This window comes from Equus asinus, chromosome 17, assembly GCF_041296235.1.
Source record: "Equus asinus isolate D_3611 breed Donkey chromosome 17, EquAss-T2T_v2, whole genome shotgun sequence".
Lineage (NCBI taxonomy): Eukaryota > Metazoa > Chordata > Mammalia > Perissodactyla > Equidae > Equus > Equus asinus.
Window position 1 is genome coordinate 8,662,170 of NC_091806.1, and position 26,318 is coordinate 8,688,487.

At 41.7% G+C, this 26,318-nt stretch overlaps 1 long non-coding RNA gene across 1 annotated transcript in view; it reads right to left on the reverse strand.

Annotated features, from left to right (window-relative positions):
- Positions 1–374: 374 nt before the first annotated feature.
- The window catches only part of LOC139040742 (uncharacterized), a 62,445-nt gene continuing 36,501 nt past the window's right edge, over positions 375–26,318 (reverse strand). The window contains exon 3 of the long non-coding RNA XR_011495047.1: positions 375–2,988. This is a non-coding gene — a long non-coding RNA (uncharacterized lncRNA). The remainder of the gene's footprint in view (positions 2,989–26,318) is intronic.

Genomic DNA, 26,318 nt, shown 5'->3' on the forward strand with positions numbered 1-26,318 from the left:
AAGAGAAAACACAAACTCCCTGACGTGGGAAGGAACTCAGCACCTTCTAGAGCTCAAGTGTAGTGGTCCAAGGGGAGAGACAGCTGTCAGTGGAAGGTGTGTTCATTTTACGCCTGGCCTAAAGGATCAGAGAGGGGATTTGCATTTTATTTTTAGCACAATGGGAAGGTACCAGCAGATTTAAACAGGAGAATGACATGATGTGATTTCCTGGTTAAGAAAATTGCTCTGGCTGCTGGACAGAGAATGAACGGAGGGGCGAGAATAGTTGTGAAAGAGCAGTAAGGGGGCCATTGGAGTCAGACAACAGCCCCGGCTTTGTCCTTGGCTGGTTGCAAAGGCAAAGAGGAAAAGTAGAGACAACCATATCCCGTTCTAATACATATTTTATTGAACTTTTTAACAAATCATCTGCAAATCTGTGTTCTTCATTGTAGTAACAAAACATGTTATCATATTGATTAGGACACGCAAGCATGGAGTGACACAATGACCGCGAGCTGCCGCCTGGAGAAACTGACCCTGGTGGGGCACGCTGGGAGAAGCCCTAGGAAGCCCAGGGTTTATACACCTGAACTTTTGGTCCTGTAGGTATGACTGCTTTGCCAGCCCCTCCCGACCTGTTATGGGATTTGTCATCTGTTGCCACCACACGTCAACTTCAGGACTCAAAAATGCTACTTTGATTATGTCCCTTCAGGACACAGGTTAGCACCCTGACTCCACTGTCAGCACTCTCAAGTGATCAATATTACCTAAACGAGTCACTAGTGACCATGACCCACAGGCTAAAACCCGGTCACATTGAGACAGAGATCTGGGTGGACACTGCTTCACCATCAAAGCCACCTGCCTCCTAAGATTGCCTAATCCAGTGCTTTTCATCCTAATTCCACAGTTAGAATCACCAGTAGCTTTTAAAAAAAAATAGCATTGCAGAGATAAGAACCTCTGGGGTCAGAGATGATTATGCTTTGAAATCTCCCCAAGTGATGCTAATGGATTGAGCATCTGTTGTATCTAGCACAGCCTACCTAATTTAGGACCCATGGGACCTCCTTCTTGCCAATCCTTACTCTTAGGTTTGGCTTTGACAAACAATATATCCCAGCAGACTGTAACAGCTACCATTTATTTGGTGCTCACCAGATGCCCAGCAAGGTAATCAGTATGTTACCAAAATGACCTCATTCCACCCTTATAGCCACCCTTGGAAGTAGCAGCACCAAGAGAAGCTGAAAAAACTCTGACTCAAAGAAGTTGCGTAACATGCCCAAGGTCACTAGCTGATAAGAGTCAGGTCAGGTCTTACAAATCCACAACCCATGTTCTTTGTCACTAAGCATTTTAATACTGTCTTTTAGAGCAACAAAGGTTTCAGTCCCAGTTCTGCCCCTTACTAGCTCTGTGATTTGGGGTGAGTTATTTAGCCTCTCCGAATCCCAGGTCCCTCCCATCCCAGGGCTACCCTCCTCCATACTTTCTCTGCTAAGAGATGTCACTTCTAAAAAGCTTTTCACCTCCCTGCTACCTGCCTTGGCCTCTATCTGCCAGAGACATCTCACCATAGGACTCTTCAAATCTTGGCAATGGACCCCCAGCACCCAGCTTGGCCCGAAGTAAGCAGTCAATGTCCATTGAATAGAATGCTATGGCCTCCCACTGGGATATGACACATAATTTGAGAATTTGGGTTGCACTCTGGCATTCAGGCAAATCCTCCCCCTCCCCCCCAAAAAAGCCACATTGACCCTTGTTGATCTCTCCTATTAGGTGACCAGGGGCACTCAGTGGAAAACTGCAAAGGGCAAGTTGCATGTGTGACCCCAGTGGCTCATTTAGGAGGATTGACTATATTTGGTATAACTTTGCATATATTATACATCCATCTATGCTATATTTATTCAAAGCAAAGAAGCTGCAGATGTAGAATACCAAAGATGAGTACTTTCCCACAACACATAATGCAAGTGTTAGAGAATCATGCAATTCTACAGCCCTCCTCTCCACTGCAGCCAAAGTGGGGGCCTCAAAAGGAGACCTCTGTCAGCACGAGAAGGAGGGTAAGCCCAGGTCAGAGTTGAAGACAAAAATCAAGAAGCTTAATCAGCATCACTTGTCTCTGCTCCTACCCTTTTACTACTATGAAACCTGAAGGCCACTGGAGAGAAGATACAGGGCTCACTTTTGCATGCCAAATGCTTTGCAAAATATGAAGGGATTATTTGCAGTTTGAGGATTTTTGCATTAGAGAAAATCAACCAACCCCTCAATCCCAGAAGGGATTGCTCTTTAAAAAGTCTTTGTGAGATGGCAAGTGTTTACTATAACAGTTAATGATTTCATAGTACTGATTCATGTTTTCATTAGTTTATTCATTCAGCAAACATTTAGTGAGCACCTAGTGAATCTCTTATCCTCTTCACTGTGCTACTGGGGTTACAGGGGAGAATATGATGATCCCTATTGATATAGAACTCACAGTGTAGAATGATCCCTATTGAGACAGAACTCACAATCCAAAGAGACAAAAAAACAACAAAACACTACGTGAACTTGAACAGCTTCATTCTTTTAGCCTCAGTTTCTTCGTCAGAAAAATGGAGAATAAAATGCCCATTTTCCATGGTTAGTGTAATGGAATAGAATAGTTTCAGTGTGGCTTCTGGCACATAGTAGGTACTCAAGGAATGAGAGTCACCATCACAATTTGTATTGCTATAAGAGAATATAATGAAGGTACTATGGAACCACAGAGGAGGGAACACCTAACTGTGGAACTCTTCAGTGGAAGCATAAAGGCATCATGTCACAAGTCAACACCATACTTTAGGGTTTTACAGCATCGCTGCTTATGTCCCACTTAGCAACTCCCAGATCCTATTAACTTGTCATTTGGAGACCTCAGCTCAGGACTCTGTGTCTCCTTCTGTCCACAGTGACATCTGATGTCTAGCTCTTCACTTTCCTGATGGACCTGGGGGTCTGCTAAAGAGAAAAACAGAGGGAAATTGAGAGTATGTAACCATTAAAATTAATTGCTCACAAACAGAACCCAGACACCCACTGCAGTCATGACATATGGATAAGGATTTGCTGAAAGCCATTTATATTAAATTACTTTTATAATAATATTTAACTTTTAAGCATTAAAAATTTAGTGCTCCTTTTTGTCATTTGCAAAGAAGCTTCCAGCTGTTTTATAGCTGGAGGAATCTTCGCCCATCCTGTATGAGAGCCTACAGGGCTGAACATGAGACCAGCAGCTCTGAGAGTTGAGACCAGCAGATGTCAGTGACTCAGTATCAGCCAACTCATTCAGTCAACAAAAACTTACTGAATCCCTCGGTGTTACAGATTCCAGGATATAAAGACACAAACGTATGATCCCCAAATTCAAAAACTAGCAAGAAAAATCAGACACAAAAACTCAATAGTTACAAATTATTGCCTGCATTTCCCCCAGGCTCATCTCCAGCAAAATTACTTAATAGTTTTTGAAATGCATCTTGCTCTTTCTCACCTCCATGTCTTTGCCATGAACAGCCCCCCTGTCCCCAGCCATCTCCCAGTTCTCTTTATGGACTTACTTCAACTGATACCTGTGTCATCACTTCCAGGAGCCTATCCTGGGCATCACCTGCAATGCCATTTGGATGCCTTGCCCACCAACCCTCAATCCACCTGTGCATACTTCAGTCATCATACCCATCACTCTGCCCAGCAATTGCTGATTCACTTCTGAGTCTCCCCTACCAGCCTAGGAGTGAGTTACATCAAATTCATCATTGTAACCCTGATGTCCTCTGCAGTGCCCAACACACAGCAGGTGTTCAATAAATTTTGGCAAACCAATAAATTAATGTAATAATTAATTTGATATAAATGTTATAATAGATATTTTTACTTAGTGTGATGCAAGCACCCAGGAGGTTGCAACCATTCACCCGTGGAGGATGAGAAAGAGGGATGCCATCAGGGAATACTTAGAAGTAAGAATAACATTTGAGAAAATTCCTGGAAAAACTGGGTGTATTATAATTATGGACATTAAAAACTGAAATTACTTAATTATCATTGCATCTTCAAAAAACTACTTCAGAGCCAGCCCCGATGGCCTAGTGGTTAAATTTCAGCACTCTCACCACTTCCGTGGCCTGGGTTCAATTCCCGGGTGTGGAACCACACCACCCATCTGTCTGTTGCCATGCTGTGGCGGTGGCTCACATAGAAGAACTAGAACCACTTACAACTAGGATATACAGCCATGCACTGGAGCTTTGGAGAGGAAAATAAAAAGAGGAAGATTGGCAATAGATGTTACCTCAGGGCAAATATGCCCCTCCAAAAGAAAAAAAAGGAAAAGTTGGTTTTCAAAAAAAAACTATTTCAAATATTTTCACATCTAATTAGCATTGCATGGCCTCTGGTCCTCTACTTACTGCATGTCCATGGCACCACCGTCACCACACCCACTAACACCATCTTGAACACCAAAAGACAAGCAGGAAGCAAGGAAAGAAGAAATGGTCTTTCTTCCATCTCCTCCTACCCACTTCACATGTTGTACAGTTCTCTGTTAGCCCTTTTGCTAAGCTATATAGACAGAATTCCAGCCAGGCACTTGGCTGAAGCCTTTTTTCATAAGAAAGTCTTCACCAAACCCAACCCTATGATTCCAATCCATAAGCTCGTTAAAACCATCCCCTTTTCTGGGTAGACCTCTTAATGTATCAGATATTATAGCAATGAGAGAATTCAGAGAGACACCAAATTGCCTCTTGATTCCATTTCAATATCCCAGAAAGGTTTGCAGAAGGCACAGGGTCAAAGAAAGTTCTGGGATGCTCTAGCCCTAAATTAAGTAGAATCCTGTGGTTATCACAATCTACTCTAACCTCTGTTCCAGCCACCATCAATAAATAAAGTTGATGATTCACTAAATGGGAATAGAAATCTAACTGTTACTATTTCTAGGGAAAGTTCCTCACGTAAGAAAAGATAGGCCAACATCCAAACAAAGGGGCAGGACCTTCATCTACTTTCTCTGTAACTGAGTTCATTAGGCTTTGCAGTGCCCTGGAGCCTCCATTAATACACCCTAGAGAGGACGCCTACCCCTTGCTGTGTATGCAGCCCTTGCTTCCATCTGCAAATCCCTTTGACCTTCTCCTGACTTGTATTTGGAACAGCCTGCTGGATCCTCTTGAATTTTTAAGACAGAAGTGTTGGCATTCTGTGTTATGTGGGTAGCCTGAAGCCTGTAAAACTAGATCCAAAAACATATGGTGGCTAAACACAAAAGAAGTTTATGTGCTGTTTACATAACACTATGAGTAGGTGAACAGATTGTGAGGTGGGGATGGAAGGTAGCGTAGTCATGCTCCACACAGTCATTCAGGGAACTACACTGACACAGAGTGCCATCCTTCACATGTGGGTTCTGTCACCACAGAGAAAAATCTCCATTACAACTAGCTGCCAGGAGAAAAGCACCTGGAAGTGATGCACATTGCAACTGCTCATCTTCCATTGGATAGAACTCAGTCACATGACCACATCTGCCTGCAAGGGAGACTGGGAAATGTAGTCTAGCCATGTGCTCCAGAAGAGAGGAACAGGGGGCCGTCACTGTGGCCCAGTGATTGAGTTCACACACTCTGCTTCAGCAGCCCAGGATTTCACCGGCTCAGATCCTGGGCACAGACGTGGCACAGCTCATCAAGCCATGCAAGGCAGCGTCCCACATACCACAACCCAAAGGAGCTACAACTAGAATATATAACTACATACTGGGGGGCTTTGGGGAGAAGAAAAAAGAAAAACAAAGAAGATTGGCAACAGATGTTAACTCAGGTGCCAATCTTAAAAAAAAAAAAGAAAACATTCATCTTTAAAAATAAAAAAAGAGGAACATGGATTTTGCTAAGGAGCAGTTGTTAATGGTAAACACATTGCATTTTTTTTTTTAAAGAGCATTCATGAAACAATTAATCTATCACAGGCCATAACAAACTTAAAAAAAGCAGCAAGGACAAGAACATGGGTAGACCTCGCTTCAAACCCTGGCACCCCTCCTACCTATAATCCTCTCTGAGCCTCAGATTCCTTATTGCTAAAACAGAGGTAAACACTGATGCAGGGTTAACTGAGCGATGTGTGTAAAACACCGATCACAGTGCCCGGCACACAGTAGGTGTTCGACGAATGTGGTGGTGCTGGTGGTCATTTGCAGTCAGTCACGATTCATGATAAGACATTCCCATTTGCAGTATGGAAAACACGTAACCTCTGCCAGGGGAATTAGCCGCCAATTCAATTCACACTCGCCCTCCTGCACTTCAGTCCTTTCCCCCTGTGGCCCCTACTTCACCTGCATGGGAACTGTTAGCCCTTGATAAGAGACGAAATGTCCGGTCCCTACCACAAGAATGCTCCAGTTCCAACTTTCACTGCAGCCCAGACAAACCGCTGGGATCATTCTGCCTGTCACAGCACGGAAAATTTCAGCCATCATATGCTGATGACATCCCACCCACCACTGGGTGCACAAATGCGCGCTGGCTGGAAGGAGGTCTGATTGCCCAGAAAGTCCATTTGTTCCTTGCTTTAAAGTGATCAATCATTTGCTCAGATTTCAGTGAAATGGCCTGAAACAGGGAAGGAAAAAAGAGCCCAGAGCTTGGGCACAGTAGATTAGAGGCAAGTCTCAGCAGTGCTACTGAGCAGGCAGCCGTGTCAGGACCAGCAAAGCCCCGGGGCCCTGGGCTTCTCGGCCGGGAGGCACGGGGGCCACATGATCAAGTCTCAGTAGGGATCTGTGCCTCTGACTCCGGCCAAGCTTCTTCGGCTGCAGTCGCTTGCAGCTGCACTTAGAACCTTCTCAGTTCAATGTCATTCCTGGGGTCCCACCCTCAACTTCTGGAGCACCGGCCCCTCCAGTTCATTTCAGGCAGCTCTCCTTCAGCAACTACCAAAACTATGCATCAAAACCTTTCACCTGCTCAGAGTCGCTGGCCCAGCAATTCCACCTTTGGTAATTCATCCTAATGAAACAATCCTGAATATGGAAAAGATGCTCACCAGTAACAGCATAATAACGAAGCAGCGGAAATAATCCGTACAATTGATTGGAATACCACCACCAGTCCAACAGTAAGGAAATTGTTTAAATTAGAGCATGGAACATCAAGATATTGAAATATGTGTTTGCTACGAATTTATGATAAAGGAAGGTGTGGAGACTATTATGTTAAGTGAGAGAAGTAAGAAACCACAGTAGTATGGGTACAATGGAACTGAAGTCATCTAAGATATTATCATCGCTAGATGAAGCTGGGTGAACGGTACACAGAAACCGAACCATTTTACAGTCTTTTGAGTCTAACACTACTTCAAAATAAAAATTATTTCTTAAAAAGACAGAAACAATTGTGCATGAGGAGGCAGCATAGAATAATGGCTAATAGCACACGTTTTAAAAAACTAAGTGTCGGGGATCAGCTGTGGAAGGGATTTGAAATCTAATCTGCTCTTTCCATTTAGTCTCTCCTCGTAAGGAAGCTCCCATAAGAATTCTTTCCGACAATCCCCCCTCCTTACAGCTGACCATCCTATTACGTGAATCTTTTTAGCAGAATAGTCCAGAAACCACAGCTGACACACGGAGTTGGTCCCTTCTGACTATAATCATCAGAACAGGAGTAGCATTTAGTAACTGTTTACCACTGTGTGCTAGGTGTTTTACAAATATTAATCCTGACCACAACCTTCAAAGGCAGGTATTATTAGTTCCATTTTAAAGATGAGAAAATGAGGTTGGGAAAGGTCTTAGGACTTGTCCAACATATCATAGTTGATGAGTAACCCAGGCAGGATTTAAACCATTTAACTTCAAACCCCAGGGTCTTCCCGACACGAGGTATTTATCCATTATTTAATTTTTTAAAGTTTCCTTAACTGATGTAACAGCAAATGCCCCTCCAGGGCCTCAGCCACCCACAACATTAGGCAGTTGGGTTGGGGAAAGTCTACAGTGTCCCACACCCCAAGACACAAGGCCTCCCCAACAACTTCAGCTCTCCCCTGGAAGCTTTTCCTCACCAGGCAGTAGTCTCCTAGTTCAGCAATGCCCAACCTCTCAGAGAGCTTTTAATCCCAAGGCTGGGACCTCAAACCCAGAAATTCTGATTACCTAGCTTGGGATGGGCTTAGCCATTGGTACTATAGCCAGGGTTGAGGACCACTATCCTAATTTGTTGACTTCTCTCCTTCTCCACACTCCATCCTATGACCCCCCACAACCTCCCTTGCCCACCTTTCCAAAACATGCTTCTCACTGGAACCAGGATGATTTTCCTAAAACAGATATGACCATGAGACTCCCTTGTTTATACAATTTCAGTAGCTTCCCAGGGCTTACCAGATAGAGCCCTAAAGATGGCTCACAGGGCCATTCCCAGCCTGGATCCAGACCACCCCTCCAGCATCTTCTACAGCCACTCCAGACCAGCACCCCACACAGACTACTTGACATTTCTCAAACACACCATGCACTACCACACCACTAGGCCCAACTCACCCTGTTTTCCCTTATCCAGAAGACCCTCCCATCCCATTACCTCCTTTATCCTTCCCTCAGCTTTCAAATCCATTTCTCCGCTCCTCTCCTGCTCTCACCTGCACACCTCCCAGCATCATCTGAGAATCCTTTCCTGATGCCCTGAGGCAGAGCTAAGAATTCTGCCATCCCTGTTCCTATATGTGTCTTAGGCAGCTATTACAGCCCTGACCACACTGAATCACTAAGAGCATCGGTTTTGCTCTCCTCTCCTCTGAGGCTGTAAGTTCCTTGAGAGCTCCACCATGTTCACTCCCGCAACCCCTAGAGTATGGTAGGTGTCTCAAATCGCCCCTCAGTATTTGTTGAATAATTGAATGAATGAATGGACAGAGTGAAAGAACAGGTAAATGCTGTACTCAGGTTTCACTGAGAAAGGTCCAAAAATTTCCCCAATAGCTTCTTCCTCAGACCAACGACAAGGTCTCCTGATCAACAGCCACTTCCATTGAAATCAAGTAGGGTAGGGGGTCTGAGAGAAGGAAGGAAAAGTAGCCAGAGTCAGACTCTCCTCACAGCTTAAATCAGGTTCTCAAACTGTCAGCCCACACACTAAACAAGCCCACAGAGGTATTTTGTTTGTCCCAGAAAATCTTTTAAAAATTAGGAAATTTCACATAAAATCCAGCTCTATGCTTTCTCCTGAACTATGAGAGGATCAGGCAATGCTCACCCTGCATTCCCGCCAGGCTGCCCCCCACTGGGAAAGCCCAACTGCTCTCCAGTCTGCCACAGTCCCCACCAGCCCCTATTGTCTTCACCCAGCTCACCTCTCCAGGTAATGTTTCCTGCCTGGCCCCTGTAGATATTTGAGTTTGCAACCCTGGCTTAAACATCCTGTTTGGTTTAAAGGGTTAAAGTGCCCGTGTGTATGTGTGTTTGTGCTCATTCTTTGTACCAAAGAATAGGAGAAAGGATCTCTTCAGCTCCATTTCTCTCCAGGTTAGGGAGTTTAATAAAACCCAGCTGACGCTGCATGACTTTAGCCCTGAGAATGCCAGAGCCAGGGCTGTGAAAGGAGAGCAAGGTAGGGGAGGAGTGGGCCAGGTGTGACACAAAGAGGCTGTCTGGCACTGTGACCCTCAGCTCCACCAGGCTGAGATAAGGTCCTCGGCAGACCTGCTGATGCGAGGTGAGGAAAGAGCTGGACACACACCGAGCCGAGGTGTTCAGGCAGGAATTCCCCTGCAGGTCTGCGGGACAAGCAGCTGTCTCATGAAGCTTTAGCTCCACTCACTGGCTGGCTGTAAATTAAGCTCCAGGAAGTCAGCAAAGCTGGGCGAAGCTTTCAGGCAGCCACAAGGCATCGCCTGGAAGAGGAACTTCAGCCCATGCTTTAGCATCACCTGTGGTAAGAAGGGGGTCATCCAGAAAGAGGGTTAACACCCCCACTCCCTACCCCCATCCCCAGTGGTCCATGCCTCATTTTGCCTGTTTCCTCATCTTCTTTCTCCTTCCACTCCTGAGACCCCACCATCCAGGAGAGAAGGCAGCTCACTTCTTTTGAGCACCCACCACAGTTAGGTTCACAGGAGGACCCAGGTTTGAAGCTTATACAATTTCAGATGCCCCTTTTCAGAAAAAAAGTTACAAAATTATGAATAAAAGGTAGACTCAGTGCCTTGAAGGGGAAAGTTCCTAGTTAATCCCCCTCTGGCTGGGGGTTTTCCATATATTATCTCAGAGCACAGAAGCTGGGCTCAAATTCTGACTCTGCCACCTACTAGCGGGCAGACAACTAGCTTCACCTCTCTGTGCCGCAGTTTCTCCTCTGTAAAATGGAGATAATACTAGTAACTAGCTCATGTTGTTGGGAGGATTGTGGTAATACATATAGATGGTATTTGCTTACGTTAGCTGTTGTTACTTCATTTTATCCTCACGACAGCCCTGTGAAGCAGCCATTACCCTCTCGATTTTACGGGTGAGGCTGGGAAGTTTCCCTCCTCCTCACCCACTGCAGACTACACCCGAGCCTGCCTCTGCTGGCTGGGGTCCCAGAGAGGCTGGGCCTTCCCTATTTATCTCCTCAGCTGTAACCAGGACTGACCAGCTGTCTTCTGCTCTGTGAGGGACCAGCTGGCTAATCTGAGAACCCACCACAACCCATCTGACAACACAGCTGAGATGTGTTAATAGGTGATAATGTACGGCAGGTAACGCCTCCTTGGTGGATATTTGAGAGGAGCCTTCAGCAAAGAAAGCTTTCACCCAAGGGATGGAAGTGTCAGGGACCCAGCGGTAGGTCATTGAGAGATACATGAATCAAGAAGGGAGCTATGGTAGAATGGAAAGAGCATCTGCCTTGAAGTCTGATGACCTACTAACCTCTTGAGCTTGTTCAAATCAGTTCACTTCTCTTAACCGCCATAGCCTCATTGGTAAAATAGGAAGAATAAAAATAACATAGGATTCTCGTGTAACATGACACTAGTAAATATGAAAATGCTTTTGTTGCAGTAACAGTGAAGAAAATGATTTTTTAAATTTTTATTGTTTTCTTTTTTTAATAAAAAATAATAACTATACCAGTCAACAGTACTCTGAGCGCTTACTTCCTGCCACACTCTGTTCTAAGTGCTTCACATACATTAAAGATTTACGTTTAATCTGCCTAAGAGCTCTATTAAGTAGATACTATTATTTTGTCATTTTCTAGATAAGGAAACTGAGGATCCTAGCAGTTAGATAACCGTCCCAAATCACGTAGCTGGTATGTCCAGGAGCCGGGAGTTTTCTCCTCCGAACTCCCCAAGCCCTTGGTGCACGTCTCTGGTAAAACTCTCAGCGTGTTACTTTGTAACTACTCTATTCCAAGTACTGTGCAGGGGACCAGATATCATGCACGAAGAAGACACTTTTAGGAGCTTAAAGTCCAGAAGAGGTTGTGAAACTTGTGATAACTGGCGGATATACTAAGTAGAGTGGCAAGACAAGGGGGGCAGTGATGAATTGTGTGTGGGAAAGGAGACAGATCAGAAGAAGAGTCTCCGAAGGGGAGAGACTTGAGGAGAGGAACAGTGAGAGTCCAGCCAGCGAACAAGTCATGGGAAGGAGTTTGCAGACAAAGGGAGCAGAGGAGCATGAAATGGCAGAGTGAATTCAGGGAACGACAGACATCATTCAGGGAAGCACATATGGGGGAGAGGTGCAGGGTGCTGCAGGCCAGGCTAATGAATCCGGGCTTTATTTATTAGGTCATGGCAAGGCTTTGACCACTTCTGGGTAGAGGAGCCAGAAATAAGTTTTGTGTTTTAGAAAGATCACTCTGCGTGACTGAATCAGTGAATGAATAAATGAATGAGCATTGCTAGAGCCCATCTACCCAGACTATTCTTCTCTGAAATCCAGGTGAATGTACTTCCCCACACTCCCATATAATAATGAAACTAAGTACTTATATTACCTAGTGGAAAATAGATCCATAATAACAAAGAGATGTAAACAAATTAACAGTTTAGAAGGATTGCTATGTGCTATATGCTTTACATTACCAGGTGAGGTAAATCTCATTACCCCATTGTACAGATGAGGAAACTGAGGCTCAGAGATGCCAAGTAATTTACTTCCAATCAGAAAGACATCAGTAAGGAGAAGTCTGTGTTAGAACTCAGGCCTGTGTGACTCCAAAGTCCACACTTTTTCCACTATTTTGTGGCCTGTATTCTACGAATAAAAATATTTATTTTGTTTGAGCAAAGACTGTAATTTTCAAAGACAAGGCAATTGCAGAAGTAGTCTAGCCATGTCCCTATATATGAGTTTTTCAATGAAAACTTAACACGGTTTTAACATATACTATGACCTCAGCATCCATACTAATTAAAAAAAGAAACTTGTCCATCACGTAAAGTTTCTTACTTAGAAAATAGCACATAAATGATTCAAGGGAAAGTACATCTGAACTGGAAAAATTCCCCTAAAGGATACGACTGAATGCAGACAGGACGGTAGCATCAGAGCCTTGGCTAACAAATGCTGTTTTGATGCACACGTTTCTTAAAAGCATGTCGTCAACGAGAATAAAAACAACACCTTATTCTCATCAGTAGAGGATACTGGGAAAAGCCTTAGATCTGGAATAAAAAAAATATGAGTTCAGGCTCTTAATTTCAGGGTAATGTGGATGCAGACCGTGACCCTTTCTGAAGCTCTGTTTGCTCATATATAAATTGGGAATAGTAATACCTACATCACAGAAGGCGACATGAAGGCTGTTTGAAAAGTGTAAACCCCTATTCTATATGAATTATCAATCCTTAACACATTAGAGAAAATCAATTTAAGAGCCTAGAATAGTTTCTTATTCCTAAGGGTGTGTGCATTTTAAATGAGAAAGCCTGGAGAAGATAACGTTAAGTGAAAGAAATAGATCACAGATTGATTTTATGTTATTTTAGCATTTGACCCATCATGAAAGGGCAGTATTTGGAGGTTGTTCCAGCCTCCTTTAGATCTTATTAGAGAGATAGCCTCCTGATCAAGATAGCACCATGTACAGCCACCCAGCCAGGGAACGGCCCGAGAACTAGGGGTACCATTCACATAAACTGCAATGCAATTGCCATTTCTTAGGGTTGGGTGGTGCACAATCTGTACAACCAGTGACCACAGGTCTGGTTGGGTGTTAACAACAAGCTTACTTGATTAAAATGGCTTTTCCACATGAATTCCCAAATGGGAAGTTGCCATCGTCAGAGGGAGGAATAAAGATCAGCTTCTAACCCACTTGATTGATTTTCTCTTCTTAAAAACAGCACAAAAAGCTACCTGCTTCCATGCAGGGTTGGGTAGGAACTCAGTTTTCCCATTTTGTGAAATGAGTCCAATAATTATTGACCTTACAGGGCTATTGTAAAAATCAAATGGCATCCAGACAGGGAATACCCTATCCACAGGTAAAGAACTGTCATCGGTAGGGAGAAGAGGCTCACACAGGGGAGCTGACTGAGGCTTGGATTAAGGTTTCCAGTCTTAATAGATGATCCACCTGGAATCTCCATCATCTGTAGCTTCCAAGACAGTGTCACTGCTATAAAACGAAAGTGTGAGATCACTAAGCCTGTGACTTTCAACCTTTCTATATATCAGGACATCTGGGGAGCTTTAAAAACATATCAGTCAAGAGTCCTTCACCCAGAGATTCTGATTTAATTGGTCCAGGGGTAGTGCCCAGGCACTAGTATTTATTTTTAAACTCTCCAGGTAATTTTAATGTGCAGTCGGAGTTGGGAACTACCACACTAAAGGTTGTTTCTCCTGAGAAACAATCGGCTCAGCTTCCTGAGCAACCTGTGTCCCAATGGGCTAAAATGGGTCCCAGCTAAGAGGACAGAAATGAGAGTGAATATCTCAAAAATAATATTCCAACATCTGTAGAGTGTGTTACAATCACAAAGCATTTGCACAGGCCCTCCTCATTCGGTTTTCACAAGAACATTAAGATGCAGATATTACCTCTATGATGGCCCTTTCATACTTGGGGAAAGAGACTCAGGGGCGGAACTGGAATGCAGAAGACCATACTCGCAAGACAACAGCACAAATCTCACAGGGTTAGGAAGGAGAATTCTGTGAGGCACTAGAAAGAGCACCAGAAGGAGTCAAAGACTTGGGTTTCTAGTTTTCTGGGTTTTAGTCTGATCTTGGGTAAGTCACATGCCCTCTCTGTAAGGTACCCGGCACATTTATAATATGGAGGGTCTGACACCCTGAGCTGTAAGCTCCCTTCCACTGACCTGCTATGAGATAGGATCTCAAGAGTCTAGCCTCAGGTTTGTCAATAAAGTGTTTCTTTCAAAACGTTACCTTATATGAGCCTCAAATTCTTTACCTGGATTAAAAGAACAAAATCAGGGAATGTAGTGAAAACCATAATGCTTCCTCTCCCCATGATTTTGTCAGCCAATAAAATACCTCTTGGGTGAATTTGGTAGAAACTATTGCCCTCTGCACTTTCATTCACTCCTCACAGGAGTGGGAATGATTCTTCTAACAGGTGAAATGGTAAGAGGCAGACATCTAGTCGTCCATATATCTCTATTGGGGGAAGGTGAACAGACTACAGGTCCTTTGCATGGAAGACCTTCCTCTCCCAGGCTCCTGGCACGAGGCAGCTGCATTCTCTGCTCAACTGGCTACAGACCCAAACCTTCTTAAATGCAGATTTGAAGGTCCAGCTTCATCAGGAGTGGTGGGAGGAGTATGACGAAGGGCACTTGGCCATAGATCCAAGACATAAGATCCAATCTAAGCAATAAACCTGCAATTAGAATCTTGACTATTGTATATATTTTGCAAATAGTCCAGCATTCAAAAGAATAAGGGGTCTAATTAACTGGTCAAACTAAATTAAATCCCAAACTAAAATTTCCCCCATATATCTCCAAAGAGTTGTTGTAAGGATCCAAATAGATAAAGGATGAAACAGTCCTTGCTTCCCCATCACTTCTGCAGAAGAAGAAAAAGGTAGGTAAATTTCTCAGATGTTGATCAACCTGGCTCCAAGGCAAAATGAAGAATACCACTTATTCGAAGAATTCTCTTAGAAGGGTGCAACCTCATGTTTTAATCATGAGTTTCAGTAATTGCTTAATTAGCATGGCATTTTTACCTCTCTCGTGCCACTGCTGTACTCTGAGTCTCAGAATTCTAATGGGAACTTCTCCTCTGGCTAAGTTCACACCTGGCCTTTCAAGAAAGTGCTCAAAATGGTTTCGTCATTCCCTCTGTGTTTTGGTAAAGGAAGGAGGAAAGCAGAGCCGGAGCGAAGCTGTGGCCTGTACAGCACACAGTGGAGAGGAAAGGTAGCATAGTAGTTAAAGCCTGACAGCTTTGGAAACAAGCAGGCAGGGCCTGCATCCTTGCTCTGCACTCGCTCACTGTCTTAGTTCCAGCTGCTATAACAGAATACCACAGACTGGGTGCCTTATAAACAACTGAAATTTATTTCTCACGGTTCTGGAGGCTGGGAAGTTGAGCCCACTTCCTGGTTCATAGATGGCTAACTCCACTCTGCATCTTCACATGGCACAAAAGAGCAAGGGAGAGATCTGAGGTTTTTTTTATCAAGGATTCATGAGGCTCCACCCTCATGACTTAATCACCTCCCAAAGGTCCCTCTTGACACCATCTTGACACCTCTTGATACGATCACATTGGGTGTTAGGATTTCAACAAATGAATTTGGAGATGACACAAACATTCAGTCCATAACTTCTGACTGTGTGACTCTGGGCAGTTTGTTTAATTTCACTGGGCCTCTGTTTTCCTGACCATAACGTGGGGATAGCAGTAGTATCTCTCTTCTCCAATGGTGTGAAGATTCCCCAAGTCGCTGTGAGTCCAGACCTAGGACAGCGCCCAGAACTTGTTACCACTAGATTAATTTACCAACCGTTCAGATTTTTAATCAGCCACTTGCTAATAGCTGGACAATATGCTTGGCCTCTCTGAACTTCAATTTCCTCTTTGGAAAGCAGAAATAATAAACAATTTACATTGAGGGGTTGTCACCAGAACTGGAAACAGACTAATATCATATCTGGCATTTAGAAGGTACTCAATAAATATAGCTATTATTAAAGTTATCGTAAAACTTTGGGGAAATTAAATATAGGTCGTCATCAGAAAACATTTTAGGATGAGCTTCTGAAAAACCTCTGCTCAACAATAAGCTATTCAAGAGAAGAATTTGTGTCTCTTCATCTCTGCACCCCTGGTGCCTGACGCCTGCAACAGAGTACACCACAGCAAAATTTTGTTGAACTGAACAGGATGAACTCCCCACTCACCCCTCAAGCTTGACTTTATGAGTCAACTATTCCAGGTTTTCAGCCAAGGAATAAATAGTCATTAAGATATTGTTTCTTAAACTCCTGTGTAAGCTTCCTCTAAATGGGGTTAGAGATAATATAATTTCCTTTTGCAATATATGGACGAGAAAAGGCCCCAGAGCTTTCATTAATCACGCAGTATTCCCTCTGCCTGGAGCTTCCTCCTCCCTCCCTTCTTTATCCCATATCTGCTCCTTCTTTCGTATGTCAATAAATTCTTTCCTGGCCATTCTTTGTGCCCCTGCATGCTCACTGTCCTCAGAACTCACAGAATCAAGGCATTGTAAAGTTATATGAGTATTTTAAATGTCTTCTAGGGTAAGCACTCATCTGATGCAATAATGCCCTCCACAAACACTCCTGCTACGTGCTCATCTAGATTGATGTAAACACCTCAGATGAAAAGAAACTCACCTCCCCATAAGGTGGTCCAATCCATCTTTGGTCAGCTCTGTTAGAAACTTACATCCAGCCCAGACCTATCTCTCTGTAACTTCTACCACTTCCTTGGTTGTAGCTTTGCCTTTTTCAGGCTTTCAGGATGGGATGATTCTGCCTTCAATATTACAAACTTTGAATGTAACTTATGGTGCACGTATATCCTATCCTCACAACCAGATTAAAAGTTTCTAGCAGGTAGTCACCATGCTTTATGTCCTTTGTGCCCAATAGGTGCTTAATAAATATATACTAAATAAACGTTGGAAACACAACTTTGCTATGTTGCCTACTTTCTCTCGGTCAGACTCATCTCATTGGGGCCACCATAAACAGTTTCTTTTTCTCCTCAGATGCTTAACAGCAGAGTCACGTAATGCTGAGTAAATGGAAAGAGAAAAGGAAGGAAGAAGAAACATTTTTTAAAATTCCATCTTCAGGTGCACTGGGAGGCAATTTTCTTTTGCAGGCACATTATTTGCAACCCTGACAGTCACATATCAAAGTAAGGGACAATCTAAGTGCTATCCATCTCCCTCCCAATATGCATGGGAGCTCACATTATGTCCTGGTGAGCCATGGACAAATGGAAAGAAGTAGAATATATCCCTAATTGCTGTTTGCTTGGATTATTTTGAAAGTGGTCAGAGGGCTTTCCACTTTGCTGAGCGCTTTACACAATACATCCCAATTTCCACTGAATATTTAAATGTTTGGTATACATTCAATCATTTGACAGCTGGTTGAGTTTTTTAAAAACCAAAAGAAGATAAAGGGCCCCACACTTCCTCTAGAATATTGAGGAAGGAGTTGTTTGACTAATTTAATACTATCTAGGGCAAAAGAACTCAAATCTGGTCAGAAAATATTCTGATTTTTTAATATAGGAATGATCACCATTTTGCTTGTTTTGTATGAGGACTGAGGAAGTAATGTGAATGGGGAATATTCATTAAAATTATGTAAATAATGAAAATCTGGTCATATCACTTTGCAAAAGAATATTGAAATGGCACTTTTCCTAGTGTCTCAGTTTGGACTGAAGCCCCAGGTTAAGAATAATAGATGCCAATTACACCCACCTCCAGAACAAGGAGTGAGGTTTGCAAAGATAGTCCAAAACAAGCCTTGCAAATCTCAGCCCAATAAGCTCATCAGCTAATGAAGGATTGATTAGGAAACCTTTGGTGGATCTCAGAGAATTTCCAAGTCAGGGGAAAGGGACAGCTTCATCCCTCTCCTACCTCCAACCCTGGAGGAACCAGAGGTAGCATATTCAGTGGGCAAGAGAGAGGAGAAAAGAAATGTGGAGAAGCTAAGGGAAAGAGAGAATTTTATAATTGGGTGAAAATGTGGAGTTTTGATATTAGACTGAACCAGACATTTCATATCCTAAAAGAGATGGACAATTTATTCATATCTAAAAGGGACCAGAAAAGTAATGCCTCCTAGCCAAAATCTCATCCAGAATCTAGGAAAACAATGACTTTGTGGGGCAAGTTTAACAGAAAGCGGTAAGAAACAATAAAGTTGCTTTCTGCTTGTACCGTGCTGAGTACAGCTGGCAAAATGCATTAGTTATAAGTGTTTTGCTTAAAAAAACAAAAAGAAAAGAAAATATCCCTCTTAGGATAAAGCCCCAAATACTCACATGGCATGTGCTTGTATATTTGGCCCCTGCCAAGTTTTTGAATTTCATTTCACGCCACCTTCCACCTCACTCAACACCTCCAGCTGCGTGGCTTTCTCAAAGCACCTCCGAAATATAAGCAGCTTTACACGGCAGGTACACACCTCTTCCCTCTGCCTTGGAATTGCTTGCCTCCTCTCCTCCTCACCTGGCTAATTCCTGTTTGTTCTTAGCGGGCTTTGGTTGTAAGCAACAGAAACCAGCAGAAACTTAAGCAGGAAATGATTTATAGGAAAAGCAGGAAGTAGCTCAACAACCAAAGACTACAAAAATAATCCATTTAAAAACACTGCTGGAAAAGAAGAGAAGCCAAGGAAACCTAAGAGAGGGCAGGAAATGATGGGCAGACTCTTCTGGAAGATGGGTCAGCCTCAGCTATTTGTTTGTTTTGTTTCACTAGAGACTTGGTCCCAGGTTGGGGCACGTGCCCACCCCTCACAAGGGAGGGCAGAGTATTTAGCTACAATGAGGGAGCATAAATTCCTCCAAACGAAATCAGGACACAATTAACACAATAATGGTAGGCAGGCAAGACAACCAAAATCCACTCCATTTAAGGACCACTGTAAATGTTTCTTCCTCTGCCAAATAGTAGCCACAGACCCTTGAGCAGGTACTTACAGTAGCTGTGTCTCAGTTTATTCATCTCAAGACAGTAAAATACCTACCTCATAAGAGAGTTGTGAGGATTAAACTAATGAATATACATAACCCACAGAGCACCATGGCAGCACATAATGTCAGCTAATATTATTTTTTAGCAAAATTTTTCATGATGTCCCTAGACTCTGCCAGCTTAGTCCATTATATCCTCCCATCCTTCGTATTTCTCTTTTGAGCCTTGATCATAAGTGAACCTGCAGGATTATTTGTGTAATTTTTATTTAAATGTGTGTATACCACTAACCCCTTAAGGGCAGAGGAAATGTTTATTTTTTTTTTTTTACCTTGTATTCCCAATGCATAGTATATAGCATAGTGCAGTAAGCTGAAAAATAACCCCCAAAGACATTCAGGTCCTAATCCCTGGAACCTTTGAAAGCTACCTTATATGACAAAAGGAATTTTGAAGGTGTGATTACATTAAGGATATTGAGATGGGAAGATTATCCTGGATTATCCATGTGGGCCCTACATATAATCACAAATGTCCTTATAAGAAGAAGATTTGACCACAGGAGAGGATAAGGCAATGTGACATCAAAAGAAATAGGTTGGAATGATGCAAGGAAGGAGTCACAGGAAGGTTCCAGAAGCCAGAAAAGATGAAGAAACAAATCCTCTCCTAGAGCCTTCAAGGGGAACCAGCCCTGCTCACACTATGACCAGCTCGGTGAGCCCGATTCTGGACCTCTGGTCTCCAGAACAATAAGAGAATAAATTCATGTTGTTTTATGCCACCAAATTCATGGCAATTTGTTACAGCAGCCATAGGAAACCAATACATAGGAACTCAAGAAATATTTAGAGAATGAATAAATGAGATTTGCAAAATGACAAAGAGTAGAAATCAAAACTAACATAGAAGCCGAAGTACAGGACTAATCTTCATGACATTTATAGCTCTGAGCACTTTACTTTTGTCTATACATCTAAAATTTCATTATAGGTAGATTAAAGACTGAACATCCCCATATTTACCAAGGTTCTCACTTGAAAGCTGAAGGAGTTATCGTTGGATGATTGAAGCAGAGAAAGGAATTTTTCTAAAGGATAATTTATATCTCAGACTCACTAGGATGACTGAAGAACCAGGTTCAAGGCCAGCCATGTATGTTGTGCACTGCAACATGGCAGCTTTGTTGAAGTTATACAGACGGGAGCAGCATACAAAATATGCCGCACCATTAGTCTCGGGAAGACTGCATTGGCACTGCCACCAAACACACATTTGCATGACAAGCACAGCCAGCACCAAACACTGGCTGCCGATAATATTTTCACTGCAGCTTCTAACTTCCTGCAGCATTGCAGCCAGAGAATTCCTCAAGAATCCTAAATTGCCATTAAGGCTGGGAAAGGAAGGACTGGGCTTCAGTAGTAGGATGCAGCTCAGCCTCCTAACAAAATTCAAAATGGGGACACGGGAGATTCCCCCAAAGACAGAAAGAAAGGATTCACGTGAGGGATAACCACAAAGAAAAGATAAATATGTGCTACAATGTCATATCCAAAGCATCCAGTGAATTTATTTTCAACATCAGACTTAAAGATGAATTCACAAGATCAGAATGTGTGGTCATGCATCTAATGACCTCCTGTGTTCAATCACTTCTGAATTCAAATTAAAGCAGGTAACAGAATATGGAAACTATGGAGGTTAAATATGTCCCCTTCCGTCTTTAATTTGATCCCTAAATCGAATAAAAATGTCTGAAGGAATTTTTACAGACTGATTTCCTTGGACCTCTGGTCTCTAGAACTATAAGAGAATAAATTCATGTTGTTTTATGCCACCAAGTTTGTGGCAATTTGTTATAGCAACCATAGGAAACCAATACGTAGGCACTCAAGAAATATTTATTGAATGGATAAATGAGATTTGCAAAATGACAAAGAGTAGAAACAAAGCTAACCTTTGATTACCAAATAACATGAGCTGATCACCAAAGCTGATCACCAAATAACATGACATACAAAGAAATGCCTGGTTTTATTTCTCTATCACGTTGTCCCATTAGATTGGATTAAAGCTGTACCAACTTCCTGACAAAAAAAATAAAATATATCTTATTTTGAGCAGCCAAGTAACTAGAGTTTGGGGTAGATATTAGAAGGCATTATAAATGAAGGGAGAAGAGAAATCCCAGACCTTGGGTTATCAAAGTCTACCACTTCAAATAGCCATACAACTAATATTTTGCCTTCTTCTGTTTTAGACAATTTGCTAAGCACTGGGATTTTTTTAATGATTAAGAACGAATCCTGAAGGAATTTATATTCTACAGAAGGTTAAGGGATAGAGATAGGTAAACAAACTAATTATAATAATAATAAGATGTAACAGGTGCTCTAACAGATGTGTTATGGGTTGAATTGAGTCCCCTAAAAACTCTTATGTTGAAACCCTAACCCCTAGTACTTCAGAATGTGACCTATTTGGAAATAGGACCATTGCTGATTTGATTGGTTAAGATGAGGTCATACTGGAGTAGGATGAGCCTCTAGTCCAATATGACTGTTATCCTGATAAAAAGAACACCACATGAAAAGACAGGCACACAGGGAGAGAGCAATGTGAAGACTGGAGTTACGTGACCACAAGTCAAAGAACTGTGAGAAGCTAGGAGAGATGCCTGGACCAGATCCTTCCCTGGTACTTTCAGAGGGAGCGTGGCCATGTTAACACCTTAATCTCAGACTTCTAGCCTCCAGAACTATGAGACAATAAATTTCCATTGTTCTAGGCCACTCAGTTTTGGGTACTTTCTTATGGCAGCCCTGAATTCAGTAAAGTAGCAGGATGGAAAAATCAATATACAAAAATCAGTTATGTTTCTATACATTAATAAAGAACTATAAGAAAGAGAAATAAAAAAAATCTCATTTACAATATCATCAATAGAATAAAATACTTAAGAATAAATTTAACCAAGGTGGTAAAGGATCTGTGCACTGAAAACTATAAGAAATCGATGAAAGAAATTGAAGATGATATAGCTAAGTGGAAAGATATTCCATGCTCATGAATTGGAAGAATTAATATTATTAAAATGTCCATACCACCCAAAGCAATCTACAGATTCAATGCAATCTCTACCAAAATTCCAGTGACATTTTTCACAGACATAGAAAAACAATCCTAAAATTTGTATGGAACCACAAAAGACCCCAAATAGCCAAAACAGTCTTAAGACAGAAGAAGAAAACTAGAGGCATCACATTTACTGATTTCAAACTATGTTACAAAGCTATAGTAACCAAAACAGTACGGTATTGGCATAAAAATAGACACATAGATCAACGGTACACAACAGAGACCCCAAAAATAAACCCATGCATATGTGGTCAATTAATTTTGGACAAAGGAGCCAAGAATATGCAATGGGAAAGGACAGTCTTCAATAAATAGTATTGTGAAAACTGGTTATCAACACGTAAAAGAATGAAATCAGACCTTTATCTTACACCATACACAAAAATTAATCCAAAATGGATGAAAGCCTTAAACATTAAGCACTTGAAATCATAAAACCCCTAGAAGAAAACAAAGGGAAAAATCTTTTAATATTACTGTTGGCAATGATTTCTTGGCTATAACACCAAAAGTACATGCAACAAAAGCAAAAATAGGTAAGTAGACTACCTCAAACTAAAAAGCTTCTTCACAGCAATGGAATCAACTAACAAGATGGGAAAAAAATTACGGAATGGGAGAAAATTTTTGGAAACCATATATCTGATAAAGGGTTAATATCCAAAATATATAAAGAACTCAGATCACTCAATAGCAAAGAAACAAATAACCTGATTAAAAACTGGGCAAAGGAACTGAATAGACATTTCTCCAGAGAAGACATACAAATGGCCAACAGGAATACGAAAAGGTGCTCAATGTCACTACTGATCAGGGAAATACAAATCAAAACCATAATGAGATATCACCTCACACGTGCTAGGATAGCTATTATCAAAAAGACAAGAGATAACAAGTGTTGACAAGGATGTGGAGAAAAGGGAATGCTTGTATACTGTTGGTGGGAATGTAAATTGGTACAGCCTTTATGGAAAACAATATGTCGGCTTCCCAAAAAGTTAAAAATTGAGCTGCCATATAATCCAACAACCCTACTTCTGGGTATATGTCCAAAAGAAATAAAAACAAGATGTCAAACATATATCTGCATTTCCACGTTTATTGCTACTCACTTATTATTACTCACAATAGACAAGAAGTGGAAACAACCTAAATGCCCATCAATGGATGAATGGATAAAGAAAATATGGTATGGACATATAATAGGCCATTATTCCACCTTAAAAAAAGAAGGAAATCCTGCCACTTACAACAACATGGATGAACCTGGAGGACATTATGCTAAGTGAAATAAGCCACACACAGAAGGACAAATGAATACTACATTAGACTACTTATATGAGGAATTCTAACATTGTCAAACTCTCAGAAGCAGAGAGTAGAATGGTAGTTGCCAGGGGCCGGTGGGAGGGGAAACAAAGAAGTATTATTCAAAGAGTACAGAGTCTCAGTTATGCAAGATGAATAAGTCCGAGGGATCTGCTGTGGAGTGTGGCGTCTATAGTTAGCAGTCTGTATTGTCTACTTGAAAATTTGCTGGGAGGATGGATATTATGTTAACTGTTCTTATCACAACATAATAATGATTATAATTATTATTAATAAAGAAGGAAGGAGGAAACTTTTGGAGGTAATGGGCGTATTGATGGCATAGATTGTGGTGATAAAAAAAAAGATAGTTTTTTATCTTCAAAATCATCAAGTTGTATACATTAAATATGTACAGATTTTGTATGTCAAGTATATTTCAATTAAGCGTTTTATAGAAAACAAAATCTGAAGATATATCTCACTCCATCATCCTCAAAAAATGAGCAGAAACGATACAATGATCACTAATAAAGGACCATACAAAAGGCAAAAGGTTAACTTAGTGCAGCTTTAATAACTGTATATTAGGCATTCTTGTTGAAAGACTAGAGTTCATACTAAATCATGAAGAACATTTTTGTAATCTGGAAAATTTATAGCTAATGGCATAGAATTCCCAAAACACATTCTGTCTAAATTACAAAATGTCTAGCACAAATGCCTGCAGATGGTCCATTCATTAATTCCACAAATATTTATTAAGAGAGGCTTTATGTTAGACATTGACTGTGACAACAAACAAAGCTTTACATAAAAATATTGCAAAGTAAGAAATATATATTGGTTATATAGTAAATGGAAACATTTATGCATTTAGACTGCTGAGCAACTACCTAATTCATTTTTTTACATTAAATCGTTCATGCCCAAATGAATCTATAAATCCAATGCATTGCTAATCAAAATTCCAACATAGTTTTTACAACACCTGATATGCCAATTCTAAAATTCACATGCAAGAGTAAAGAGCCAGGAATAATCAAAACTATTCTGGGAGAAAGGAGGAGAGACTTGCCTTACTAGATATTAAGACATATAAAGCTGGGGCTGGCCCTGTGGCATAGTGGTTAAGTTCACGTGCTCTGCTTCAGCAGCCATGGACCTACACACCACTCATCAAGCCATGCTGTGGCGGGGTCCCACATACAGAGTAGATGAAGATTGGCACAGTTGTTAGCTCAGGGACAATCTTCCTCAAACAGAAAGAGGAAGATTGACAACAGATTTTAGCTCAGGGTCAAACTTCTTCACCAGAAAAAGAAAAAAGGTATATAAATCCATAGTAATTAAGACAGGATAGTTTTGCTTCAAAGAGGACTAATATACTAAGGAACAGAATAAAGATGACAGAAACAGAGCTGTGCATATATGGAAACACGATATAAGACAAAATTGGTATTTCTGATTCCTGGGGAAAGGATAGACTCTTCAATAAATTCTGTTGGAACCATTGGCTTTCCATATAAAATACATAATTATATCCCTTTACCATATCATATCTCATTCAAATTTTTGTAAGTTCCAGGTGGATGAGAGATCTAAATGTGTAAAGCAAAATTTTATGAAGATTAAGGAAATTATAAAGGAGAACGTTTTTATGGCTTTAAAGTAGGAGAGGACTTCTTAGATACATAAACTTGACCACATCAAAGTTAAAACTTCTGCAAGACCAAAGCCAGAATAAACAAAATTAAAAGGCAATCAACCGTTTGGGAATAGATCTTTGCAACATATATAACAAGGAATTAATTACATGAAAGGATGCCGTTAGGAAAACCAAGGCTTGATTGAGAAAAACAGGTCCAAGAACCACACATTCAAGGTCAGAAACCTCCAGCTGTCGGGACTAAACACTCCTTCAGAGCTGGCCGAGAGGCTCAGTTTCAACAGAACTGACACTACCATGGCCCCTAAACCTCTAATTTACATGTGATTGGAAGGAAGTTAGAAGTTGTCTTCTGTTTATAAGTAGAGGCCACTCTCCTCCACTCCTCTCTCTCTGAAGGAAGGAAAGGAGGGCCTTCCTCTCCCCCAAACCAAGGGAACATTCAAGACAGTGGCTACAATGCCTGCAAGAAGGTCATATTGATATTTTACTTCCCAGTAGGATGTCGACTTTGCCACTGAACTTGATTGTCTGCCTTGCACTAATGGAGTAGGAGAAGACAGGATTAGGAGTCAGCAAGGCAAAGAGAAGGAAGGCCAACACTCCCCTATTCCCATCTTGAGTTCAGGTTTCCAAGAGGACTCAGATTTGTCAGTCTTGCTGGTGATGGTTACATCATGAGACAAAGAGGTACTCAATTCAAAGAGATGCTCTGCAAAGCTGCCAACGGAGGATCAGTAGAAGCTGTAGCTAACCATGTAAAGAACCCCTAACGCCTTCAGAAGCTGCTTGAGAGGGAGACCATCACCTGAATCTGTTGGAGCCATTAGCTTGTCCTATGTAGCCCATAGAAATCAAGGTCAAACACCATTTAGAGCCAACCAAGGAGAGAACTAAGCCTCAACACTTTAGGAGCAGTAGAGCAGGGCAGACTCTGCCTCACTTCTCTTTCCTCCCTGCCCAGCATCCCACAGTGTGAGATTAGATATATCTCTCACACA